This window comes from Barbus barbus (genome assembly GCF_936440315.1).
Source record: "Barbus barbus genome assembly, chromosome: 4".
In the NCBI taxonomy this organism is placed as follows: domain Eukaryota; kingdom Metazoa; phylum Chordata; class Actinopteri; order Cypriniformes; family Cyprinidae; genus Barbus; species Barbus barbus.
In genome coordinates this window covers 36824097-36834607 of record NC_136732.1, presented here as the reverse complement: position 1 = coordinate 36834607, position 10511 = coordinate 36824097, and the positions used below count along the sequence as shown (strand labels likewise).

The following is a 10511-nucleotide window of genomic DNA, read 5'->3' as shown; positions in this document are numbered from 1 at the left end:
TGCCTGAATTTATAAAAACTGTTGTATTCATTGAAGTGCAATAGACTGAGGAGCAAAAGGTAGCCTACTTCAGACTGAAAAATGTTGTTTTGCTACAAAATCAGTCTGCATTCAATCTGCACTTCTACCTTAAGTGAACAAAAAATGGTCACAAATACAGATTACTGAGACATGTTCATACTTGTTCAAGAGTTCAGCAGAGTTGCACACCACCTACAGTACCTTTGTGATCATGTCTCAGTCATTGACATACTCGCAACCACACTACCTGTCCTCTACTCCAGAGTGTGTTTGGGGCAAGGACATGTGAATCCTCCGCAGGAAATGAGAAACTTTATGTGGCTGGCTTACTGAACAGGAAAGAGGGAGTTTCCTTCCAGAGGATGAGGAAGAGGGAGGACTGCAGCGAGAAAGAAAGACAGACATGTGAATGTTTGTAGGCCTCGACAGAGACGGTGTGAAATATATCACTGAGCACATTCCAATAAATTTAAGCTTTTCTAACTGTTTTGTAAATGGTTTTTAGGTAAGACTTTATTTCGATAGTCCACTTTAGACATTCTACTAACAGTAAGTAACTTTGCAACTACGTATCAACTAGCAGTCATTAGAGTATTAGTAGACTGTCTGCCTAATATCTTCTAACACTTTATTTTGAATCTTTGCAAGTATATGTCAGCTTATTCTACTAACCCTAAACCTAACAGTCTATCCTGAGAGTTATTAGACATGTAGTTGCAAGTTAATGAGAATTAGTTGACATGTAGCTGCAAAGTTACTTATAGTTGGTAGAATGTCTATCAAAATAAAGTGTAACTGGTTTTTATAAAATATGGTAATATGTAATTGTAATAGTGTATAATAATCGGTTTGGCTGCATAATAAATAATATATTTTATAATAATACATTTTGATAGAGAAAATTATTTTAGTTTAAATTGTTTTATCAGTTTTGAATGGAAAAAAAATCACTGCTTTCCCACGCGACACAAATGATGTCTCACAGTTTTTTCCGAGGAATAGAAAATTGACCAACTATTTGAAAGACGTTACTAAATCAAACCTGTCTTATAGCGACAAAGTGAAAGCCTTAAGCTCTGTAAAAAAAATGTGTCAGGAGAGAGGCCCAGTCGGAAACGCTCTGTCTGCAAATCATTTTGCTCATTTAGGTTAGAAAATTTAGAAAAAGTTTTGCAAACAGCACCTTAAGTATTATGTACTAGCAGATCTATAAAAGGAAATCCAGGAGTTTCGCAAGCAGTACATAATTTTAAACTAAAAGAATCAGAGGAAACTATAGCAAGCAACGCCGTTGATATAGCATTCAACACACTCCATGTTTACAACCATGCTAAATGCACCATGTGACGTTAAACTGTCCATTATGTGCTCACTAAACAACGATGAGTAACTAGGACATTATTTTATGACCTAATGGCAGCTGATTCATCTCTTTATCCTAAAATAATGTAATATTAACCTTTTATTCCAGGACAGCATTCCAAGAGCATGCCCAAATGGAACATCACTGAAAGTACAGAGTCCAAAGGCATCAGTAAATTTTCTCTTGCCCCACCCAGAAAACATGCTTGCTTTTTTTCTGGGTTGGGGCATGTTGTCCTGCTCACAAATCTGAGGGTGATTACTAACCTCTTGGTTCCCGTTTCATCCTCAGTTCTCAGAACGAGATTTCTTAGCAATTATATTTAGTGGTAGTTCAGTTTTGTGGAGTCTAAAAGTGATCAGAGGTTGTGCAAACTGGAAGGGAGGGAAGAAACCACCAGAGCCCAAATGGGTGTGAATCAACCACTCGGTGTTATTCATAGAAACTGCATGGAGAGCTCTTGCAGTAGTTGATGTTACACATTCAGTGGTGCACGAGACTAAAGGAAATCTCTCTGAGATTTAGGATACCTTTTTGCTGCTCACTAGGACAGATGTCAAGAAATGTGTACTCACGTGAGTGAACAGCGATGAAAGCAGAAGTTTCTTTTTGCAGGTGAGAAGGCAATTCCTGTCAGTTGTATTCTCAGTCATGTGTTCCTGTCTGCTGGTTTTGTTAATTGATTTCACCCACCAACTTTCCGGTGACCTGATTTGTTGATGAGGTGCAACACAGCTTGAACCACATAGTAACATTGCAGATGCACCTATTTGATAAGGAACCTCATCTTGTCAGAGTTAACAGAGTTTATTGCTTTTGTGGAACAGCAATTGGTTAATAATTTTGTAAGGTTTTTCTTCCTAATGATTCAGTTGAACCATACCCTCATCTCTTTCTCTCTCTCTTCCTGTTGCTAACTGTCTTGCTCTTCTGAAGCTGTGATGTGTGTGCTAGAACAGGAAATGAATGCAGACAGAAGAGGCAGGCAAGCTGAAACTGGCACAAAGCTCTAGCGTGTATACACACTCGCCCACATACATACACACACTGGCCCTGAGCAACAACTGTCAGAGCTGGGACTTTGAGCTATAGGTGAAACGACTGAAGCCTGTCTAAGACATTAAGCGGACTGAGGAAGGAAAAGAGATTTAAAGAAAAAAGAAGACGAACAGGAGACAGATCTTACAAATGTAACTTGAAGAAGAAGAGAGAGAAACAAAGGTGTGGAGAAGATGGTGCGCCGATCCTGCCTCAGCAGGTAAACTTAATGAGTAATAGTTTGGTTACTTTAGTTGTACATATTATTCATTCTGTCTCGAGGTACTTTGCATTTTATTTTTAGTCTTATGACTTTTCCTTAAAATCTGAGATACCTCTTACAGCTACCTTCCCTTTTCCTGTCGTGTTGCATGACAAATGGCTATCTGTGCACATAAATAGCAGCTTTTTGCAGTTTACAAAGAAAAGGCGAAGTGAGCCATCTTACGCTGCGATGTGAGACCAGTAAATCAGTGCATAGTGTAAGCAGCACTTGATTTTTTTGTCGCTTTATGTGCTGAATCTGTAATAAGGATAGGAGTTTTGTCAGAAATTGATCACCACTATCACCGTGAAATGAAGATAGACTATATTGTGATGCCAGCATTCAGCTTCATATGCTCAATGGAACCTGTGAAGAAAGATAAGAATCATTTTGCATGCATGCTTAATCTATTCTAAGTGTGTACAAACAAGCTATTCCCTTTGAGAGGATATGTTTTAGACATTTTTGGTGATGTGTAAACTGCACAGTGAGTAAGTGTGCTCTTTCTGCATTCCTGAGGTGACTGGGTTGGTGGGTGTGGGTGTGGAGGAAAACTGGAACACCGCAGATCTGGTACAGCTGTCCGAGTACACTACACATTCTGAAGAGAATCAAATTTCTCCCTCAGGTCTTTGCTGTGCGCACACCTCAGAATAACCCTTCTGACTTTCTGAGGCCATTGCTTTGTGTGGGTTAAAATCTGAAAGCACAGCAGGTTTTGTTTGGATATTTTAACTGTACACATCTGAGATTGGCCAAATGGTTAACTTTAGAAAATTCTGTCGTTTACTCACCCTTCTTTCTTTCATGGGACACAATAGGTGATGTGAGGTAGAATGTCCAGGCTGTTCTTTTCCTTACGGCAAAAGCAGATAGATAAGTGGCCCAGATTGAAAAAGAATTGTAAATGTAGTCCATATGAATTATTCACTACATTCCAAGTCTTCTGAAATTTTACGATAGCTACACATGAATCAACCAAAAGATAAAGGTTCCTTATTGGCATCAATAGTTACATGAAAAACCTTTAACATCCATGGAACCTTTTTAATGCACAAAACATTCTTTAGATTATTTGAATTTTATTCACACAAAGAAAAAAAATTCTTCTATGGCATCACTGCAAAATCCCCTTTTTGGAACCTTTATTTTTAAGTGAAAAGTTGTTTGTTGCTGAATAACTCCTCCACTTTCATCTTGTTGATTTCCATCATGTTTATGCAGACAATGAAGTTGGAGATCACTGACATCAAACCTGGTGCATGTTTGAATGCCCACATGCACAAATTAGATTTGATCACTTTCAACAAAAAAAAAAAAAGTTAAGGCTGGAATATAAACTAAACGACTTTTAAAATCTGAACATTGCCGACTTTAATAGTCAGCGAGGAAAACTGGCCATCATGGATTAAACGACTGAGAATCATACACTACCAGACCTTAAAGTCCTTCCGATCACAACAAACTCACACAGAAATGTGCGCAATGTTACTAGGAGACACTTGACAAATGAAAACAACGTGTTCTAAAATCAGCTGTATCGTATGTTTAAAATCTTCTAACTATAGAATCAGAGTCGGACCCCCCAAATATTGTCTAACCATTATACACGACATGACTTTCTATGAAATCTGTCAACTCAAATCTGCAGACTGGCTCTGATTTTCTGCAACTACTCTCAACTTATCCAAACTAAATCGGGTGAAAATGGGGGGCAAAAGGTGCACTGCACCAATATACCCAAACTAGCTAGTTCAAACTTATGCGCCCTCCAGAAGCTTGCCTTGTGGTGCCACCCCAAAGAGACACAAAACTGACCTTTTCCTGGACTTTTCCCAGCTGGTGGAATTACCTGCCTATAACAATATGAGCAGCATTTTTAAAAAATGTCTAAGGACACATCTTTTTCTCCAGCACTTCACCAATTAATACTAACACTTACCTATTCTATTCTATTCTATTCTAAATAAAAAACCCTAGCTATGGGTACTCTGCTAGACTAACTGAGACTTGTCACAGTACTTGTATACTGTTGCTCTCTAATTGGTCTGTTTGCGTCTATTGTTCTCCTCATTTCTAAATCGCTTTGGATTAAAGCATCTGCTAAATGATTAAATGTAAAAGTAGTGTAGCCAGCTTTTAACAGATTTTTTTTTTTGTTCCGTATACTTGACATACAAAGAACTATTCAAAACATAATAGGGATGCTGAAGACCTTGGGCTGACTATATGTGACAGGAGACAATATGAAGTGTTAGGACAACCCTAAATCTAATTTTAAAAATGACCGGGTGCTGGGGTGAGTGAACACATCACATAAAGACCCATTTTCCCCTGCCTTGAACATCCTGTAAGAGAACCAGACAGCACAGCAAGGTCAAAGCAAGCCAGGCTACAGAAAAACAAGGAGTTTCCGTGTTTAAACAGTGTCTAAATGGGAAAGGCCTCCTCCAATTGTTCTACGCTAACAGACATTTTTAACTGGAAGGACCCCTCCTCCAACATGATGAATCACGCATTGATGTTTCTCTCATTTTTGCTCTGCTGCTGTTCATCTCCTGGCTTGAAAGTTGTCAAACAGGTTCTGGCTCCCTGTTTGTGAAATACATTAAGTAACCAGTCTGAAATCTAAGTTGATATACAGTAACTGCAAATCAGTATGGAGAAGATGCATTCTCGGAATCAAATGTATAACAGTGATTTTGGCCACTTCCTTCTTGGATAATGCAATGTCCTCCCCTTTGGTAGACCGCAAGGCCTCCTTTCGATCCATTGCCACCCCTTGGTTTATGAAGCGAGAAGGTGGTCTGGCCTTCTGTTTACTTCCCCATTTAAGAAAGGACTGCTGTGTTTGTCTACAAACTCTCTTGGTAAAATGTGCAAGGGTGGTGTTTCTTCGTCTTGTCTGACTCTCAGGAGACTTGTCTTGACTTGTTAAAAAACAGCAGCTGATGTTGTTTTGGCAAGAGGCTGATAAAGTCTACTACAGACTACAAAGATTTTTCTCCTTTCATATGGCTAAGAGCCAAACTTGATTTTGCCTTATTTTTTCATTGTAAGGCAATCGATTTCCAGTTTCCAATGGTGTGATGCAGGATCAGTTAAACGAGTTATTAAATTCATCTTTCTGTGAAACATAAATACCAAATCAGTTCATAATATATAGTTGTTTCAATTTACATTACATTTCAGGCTGTAAGGGTGCAAACTGCTCACTTAAAGAGTGCTTTACATATCTCACTAATTAACTTTTGAGAGTTTCTCAGACATTTTAAATTTGAAAAATTGGCTTCCTTTTAATTCACGAGTTGGAAAATGAACACAACTGTCCCGTATGAAGTTGGAATTTGAATGATGGAATGCATAAACTAAGTACAAATGTATCCATATCAAACATCAAAGCTTTTTAAACTTAAAAAAAAACAAACTTTAAAATGCCAAGTCTCATATAACAACTACGTCACTCACTCTCATAAGATAAAGACATCAGGTCTGACAAGAAATTCTTGAGGCCCTTTTAATGTTAGCTTACATACATCTATGTTAAGTGATTAAACAAAAGCAAATACTCAATGTGTTCAATACATGATTTGTATAATATTAAAATAATTATTTAGAAACCATTTATATAGGTCTATTTTGCCCCAATAGTGTCTGAAATGCTGCTTATATGTTGAAAGAGTCACACACAGAGCATATGCATCTGCATGGAATCAGTGCTGTGACTAGAGATAAAAGAACTGCATTTAAGATCCTTGGAGAATTGTTTGATTGAAGAAGCAAGCTTGCTTTGATTTGACACCGCTTCAAACAACTACTACACACTGAATGTTTAAAAGGAACATGGCACATTGGGGTTGAGGGACTTGACATCTTAGCATGACAGGAAGCTCCTGACCAAGTTCTGAAGCTTCACATTTATTTAGACAACCATGCATATACTTATATGACCATAGATATAACCGGAACACACAAATCAGCAGAAAGCAAATTTGTGTTGCTGACAGTGCAGCATGTGTTCCTTTCTCTCTCTCATTGTATTAGACATGCAAGAGGAAGGAAGTCTTTTATAAACAGCTACCACGAAAACTAGACTTTTAAATTATCAAGTGATATAGTGGTCATCAAATAATAAAAAAAAAAGGTGCAGCAATGTAATATTTACATTCGAACTGACAAAATGCGTCACCTCTCCAGTGCTTTGGCAATCAGATCAATCAATGCTCTTTAAAATGTCAGTGACATAATATCCTGTGTATATCTCAGATCCAAATTTCTTTTTTTTGTTGTTAACAACTGTTTATTGAGTTTTATTTTGTGGAACAGTAGTACAAAACAAAAATCAGCTGTACAAATTTAAAACCCATCCCACCCCTTGGTAGACTTACAAAAAAAAAAAAATCAATAAAATAAAATTACAAATAATAATAATAAACACATTCATTAATATTAATAGATAAACTAATAACAATAAGTTTACAAAGATTTTAGAAAAGAAGACACAACATTAAAAGCTGAATGCCATGAATTTACAGTTTTCATGTTAGATTTATGCATGCATTAAGTAGAGAGTTCCATTGAGATAAAGTCCAACAAATACACAGTCCAGGTTCATCTGTCCATTGTGTGAGGAGGATTCCAACGGTTGACAAACAATTTTTTTGTTGCTGTGAGAGCAGCTAACATTAAAGATCTTTGTTGGACGGACAAGGTGAAGTCCCAAAAGTCATTCATGAAAAAAATGGCGCGGAGTCAAACATATCTCAGTACCCAACAAATATGATAGGTCCTGTGTGAGCTGAGTCCAAAAAGGTGAGAGAGGGGGGCACTCCAAAAAAAAAAGCAAAAACTTGCCTAAAACTCCTTGGGAACAGAGATTACACTTAGGAGAAGACGACAGATTCATATAAACACGTTTCATTGGAGTCAAGTAAACCCTATACAGAAATTTCCAATGAATCATTTGGTGATTAGGGTTTTTAGAAGATAATTTAAAAACACACCCCATACCTAATCGGAAAATAAAACATGCACATCCTCATTAAGATCCTTAGCCCAAATAGTTGTAATAGATAAAGGTTTGTATGAATGCTCAAGAAGAAAGAGATAGATGACTAAAGCTGAGGAGGGAGATTCCTCAGAAGGAAGGATTAGTTTGTACAAAGGATGAACAGGCAGTTGAGAGTTCCAGGGCACCCCATACGCCCGTAGGGCCAATCTAATGCTCAAATACATAAAAAAGGAGGTGCCTGGCAGATTATATTGAGTTTTAAGATTCTGGAAGGATTTTAAACCACTATCATCATAGATATCTCCCAGAGTGTTTACCTTACTATGAGTCCATTGCGCACAATGAAATGGAGTACTGCCTGACAAAAGGTTATTATTGTGGAAAATAGGAGAATGCCTATGCCATTTTGTAACTAGTTGTGAACATCTTTCAACATCCCTCCATGTGGAGAGGAGGTGGGTTACAATGGGACCAAACCGAGATTTACACTGCCTAAGCGGAACTCCCGAAAAAACAAGATGCTTCAATTTATACGGCTAAACAATAGATTCCTCAATTGCTCTCCAAGACACAGAAGCGTCAGGATCAAACCAAACTGCTAAAGGGCGGAAGGAAAAGGCTTGAGCATACAGTCTAAAGGCTTGAGGGAAAGAAAGACCTCCATGTAATCTACTTCGGGTAAGGTAGTCAGTTTAATACAAGGACGTTTCCCATCCTATATATACCATGCAACAAATGCATCTAGTTTATTCCAGTAGCCAACCGGTGGAGCAAGAGGAATCATGGAAGAAAATAAATTAATACGTGGGAGAACATTCATTTTAATCACCGATATATGGGCCTGAAAAGAAGTAGGAAGACGAGACCAATTTTCCAAATCTGAGGATACTTTGGCTAGAATACTATTATAGTTTTTTTAGATGATTTCCTGCAGGGAAGGAGAAACATCTATCCCCAAGTACTTAAAGTTTTGAACCAATGGAATAGATATAGAAGGGACATGGAATCAATTTAGAATTGAGGGGAAGTAAACATGACTTACTTCAATTAATTTTAACCCCAGAGAGAGATCCAAAATGGTCAAATAAATTCAGCACATGAGGAATAGAATGTGACGGCTTCTCCAAAAACAATAAGATATCATCAGAAAACAAAGAAATATGATGATGAGTATTCTGTATATTTATGGGAGAAATAGTTTCAGATTGTTGGACCGCTTGAGCTAAGGGTTCCAAGGATAGGGCAAATAACAGAGGAGACAGCGGGCAACCCTCACGAGTACCTCGATGTATAGAGAATGGGTTAGAGCGAACAGCACCTGTTAGAACAGTGGCTGCTGGATTGGCATACAGAACTTTTATCATATTTATGAAACTCGATCCCAGACCCAGATGCTGTAGAACCGCCCATAAATAGTTCCATTCTAGCTGGTCAAAATCTTTCATCGCATCTAGAAATAATACTGTGCAAGGGGAGGACAAACTATTATTTGAATTAATAATATGATTAGGGCCGGGACTTTATCGCGTTAATTTAGATTAATTAATTACACAAAAATAACGCGTTAATTTTTTTTAACGCATTTTAATCGCACTTATTTTTGCACCACGGAACGTTTCTCACTGGATGAGTTTCGGTGGACCGATTATACTGGAGCACCAACTAGCGTTCAGAATTCCAAGAACGCAAAGAACGGACTTGTGTTCTCGTGGAGACCGGTCTTGCCAGGCTTCCTTGGAAGAACGAACTCGGAAGGACGCGAGAACACAGAACGCACACTTATGAGAACTGAGATGTCCTGCTTAACTGACCGCATAGTCTCAGCATAAGAAACGGCCAATGAACAATAAATATTACAAAATGTCATAACTTATTAAAACATTTCATACTATTATAGATATTACTTTCATATAATTGTATTGTTTTATTTTACAGCGTTATATGTTTTACTGTTCAGATTCATTTTAATATGCCAATAAAAATGCAGACTTTCTCCGGGTCTTATAACTTTATTAAAATTAACCAAAACAAAACGATAAATGTTTACTTTCAACTTGAAGAGCCGTTAAGTATTTGTGAGAGCGACTTTAAAGCTTACAGGCTTCCGTACACCGGCCACCCACAGCGTTTTCTGGGATTTCTAACGGCTCGATTCTCTCAAGTCTGCACTCGATGCATCCTCAGTTTCAAGAACATATCCGGGCACTTTCATGCATACTCTGTACTTGCGTTGTCATTCTATATATATCTATGCTTGCGTTCTTGAGAATTGGAACTGAACTTCGACGGTTAATGATGACGTAGAACGAGAACACAAGGACGCAAGATCGCTGAAGAACGCATACCTCATTTCATAAATGAGCTTAGAATTATTGCTTCTTCTCTACATACACTTGAAAGTAATAAAGCTATTACATTAGCTAATTTTTTCAACCAATTTAGTGACTCATAATATATTGTAACCCCTTCTGTATTTTCTTTTTATTTATTTGTTTTATTTATTTATTTAGTTTATTTCTAAATCATATTTAATTATTGATGTTAATGATGTACAATGTAAATAACTTAGTTGTGTCTGCCTTGTATCTGAAATTGTGATTTTTTTCTATGTCTTAAGTTTGTTCAGTTAAAGCCTATTTTGCTTGTACATTTTTTGATTTTCATAATAAAAAAAATAAAAAAAACCCAGAGAAAAATTCAGCAAGAATCCAAAAAAAAAAAAAAAAAAAATAGCTGAAGAACGCATATTGAGAAACAGCCAAAAACAAACCGCAGTGAACATGGACGGGATGGGAAATGTAAAAATCCATATA

General features: G+C 37.3%; 1 protein-coding gene across 2 annotated transcripts in view; it reads left to right on the top strand.

Moving 5' to 3' along the window:
• The first annotated feature begins 2322 nt into the window (after positions 1–2322).
• Positions 2323–10511, top strand: part of LOC306863034 (rho GTPase-activating protein 27-like) — a 31597-nt gene continuing 23408 nt past the window's right edge. For both annotated transcript variants that reach the window (XM_079406187.1, XM_079406186.1), the window contains exon 1: positions 2323–2642. The gene's annotated coding sequence lies outside the window, so the exon portion shown is untranslated. The remainder of the gene's footprint in view (positions 2643–10511) is intronic.